The following is a 2,563-nucleotide window of genomic DNA, read 5'->3' on the forward strand; positions in this document are numbered from 1 at the left end:
GGGCAGGGGGGGCTGAGCTCCTCTCTGGCTCCAGCGACGGAGCCGAGGGAACGGCGGGAACAGGTGCCAGGGAAAGTTCTGTTGTAGTAGCTGTATTTTGCTTTTGTAAACTGTATCCGAGATTCTCGCCTTATCTTGACATTTCACAGGTGGTACACAAGGTTTTATCTCTTAGCTTGAGAGTAGGGAACTAAAATTAGTTCTATTAGTTCTCAGAAGTCCTTATCTTATCTGAACGGAAAGGATGCGCGTCCAAGAAACCTTGAGGACGTGCATCCAAGAAACCTGAGTATTTGATATGATTTTATAATGGGTATGGGAATAGTGCGCATGTGCGGTGACAAAAGGTGACAAGTGCACGGGTGATGAAGACTCCTGACTTCATCCTGCAGACCCCCGAGCGACCACCAGAGGGCACTGCGCATGCTCAGAGCAGTTCCAGGGGGCTGCAACCGATATTGTGACATAATGATGTCATCTGCTGAATATGCAACACACACGTTGTAACCCTAATGAATATGTATGTCAGCAAATTGTATAAATGTGGTGGAGTTCCGATCAGTGGGCGAAGCTTTGGGCGCGACCCCCTGGTTTCCCAGCGCTGGAATAAAAGCCCCGCATAGAACTGCGCCCGTGGTTCTGGGTCCTGTTTGCTGACATCCCCGCCACGGCGCCGCCGCTCGTGAGCGCGGGTGGGGCTGCCCCGCATCAGGCAGCACAGGGAGCTCCCGGCCCCGCCCCTTGCCGCAGCAGCGGCTGCTGATTGGTGGAGCAGAAGGGCAGAGCCGTCTGGTTGGCTGAGGAGCTGCGGCAGGGGTGGCTGTGCTGGGGCGGGGCGCCGAGTGTGTTGGGCTGCGCAGCACGGGCAGGGCCGGCCTGGCGGTCCCTGTGCCCGCTCCCGGCCTGGCCCCGCCCCTTGCCGCAGCAACGGCTGCTGATTGGTGGAGCAGAAGGGCAGAGCCCTCTGGTTGGCTGAGGAGCTGCGGGGGTGGGACGGGAGAGCCCGCCGAGCAGAGGCGGCGGCCGAGGGCACCGGGAGGGGCCGGTGCGGAGCGCAGCGCTGTGGCCGGAGTGGCGGGTGCCCTGGTGGCTGCTGCTCTTCCCCTCCCGTCCCGCAGCAGCGCTGGCAGGTGAGCGGCGGGGAGGCCGCGGGGCGATGGGGGCGCGGGGCGGCGGGAACACAGGGGGGGAGCACTGGGGACACTGTGTGACAGGAGCTCGGGGTGGCTGGGGAGCACTGGGGACACTGTGTGACAGGAGCTCGGGGTGGCTGGGGGAGCACTGGGGACACTGTGTGACAGGAGCTCGGGGTGGGCTGGGGAGCACTGGGGACACTGTGTGACAGGAGCTCGGGGTGGCTGGGGAGCACTGGGGACACTGTGTGACAGGAGCTCAGGGTGGCTGGGGAGCACTGGGGACACTGTGTGACAGGAGCTCAGGGTGGCTGGGGAGCACTGGGGACACTGTGTGACAGGAGCTCGGGGTGGCTGGGGAGCACTGGGGACACTGTGTGACAGGAGCTCGGGGTGGCTGGGGAGCACTGGGGACACTGTGTGACAGGAGCTCAGGGTGGCTGGGGAGCACTGGGGACACTGTGTGACAGGAGCTCGGGGTGGCTCGGGGAGGCACCGCAGTGTCCTGGAAGAACAGCAGGAGCTGCAGGAAGCCATGGAGCGCTGGGCACGGGGGTCAGTGTCCCCTCCTGTGCCCGTGTCCCCCGCTGTGGTGGCCGGGGCGGTGTCAGGGCTCTGGGCGGCTCCTGTTCCTCACTGGGCTGTTGTGCGTGTGTAGAACAACAGCCGGAGCTGCAGCGGCTGCAGGGGCAGCAGTGACACTGGGGACGGGTTGGAGGAGGCGGCTGTTCTTTCCTTCCAATGGCTCTACCTGTGCACCCTGCTCGGAGAGAACAGGCTCAGGGGAACACGGGGCCACAGCGACCACCCTGCTGCCCGCGGTGTTCCCATAACCGACAATAAGGACAATTACCAGAGAGGTTCAAGCAGATTACAAATTTACAGCCACTGGGCAAATCTTGTATCTGTACCCTCAAACTTAACAGAATTGCATCAACAAAACTCATCATCTTATTACCCTTATGTGGCCAGAATGAAGATAGAAACACAGAGAGGGAGAAGAGAAGGTGTCACCGCGCTGAGATCACCCCGGTCTCTGCTGTCTCCGGCGCTGGGTGCACAGGCTGATCTATTGAGTCCATTTGCCTGTCAGATATGGGAGGGAGGTGGTTTCTTCTTGTCTCCTCCCTCCCCCGCTTCTCATGGTCACTGGGATGCTTGTGCATCGTTCACAACATGAATCCATGGTTGCAATTCCCCGTGGCCGTTGTGACCGCGGTGGCACCCGCTTTTGCACAAGCGTGGTTGATGCCGTTATGGCAAAGGTGCTGCCGTAAAAGTTGGTCCCAAGGAAAAGGCACCGTTGTGCCTCTGCGGCACTTGCCCCTTCGGCTGCCAGCGCTGCAGAACAAGTCCCTTGAGGCAAAACAACGGCCACGCGCTGTGTCTCAGTTCGCTGCCCGTCTGCGGGTGTCACTGTGAGTCCCCGT

Source organism: Streptopelia decaocto (genome assembly GCF_964273445.1).
Source record: "Streptopelia decaocto genome assembly, chromosome: 27".
NCBI classification, from domain to species: domain Eukaryota; kingdom Metazoa; phylum Chordata; class Aves; order Columbiformes; family Columbidae; genus Streptopelia; species Streptopelia decaocto.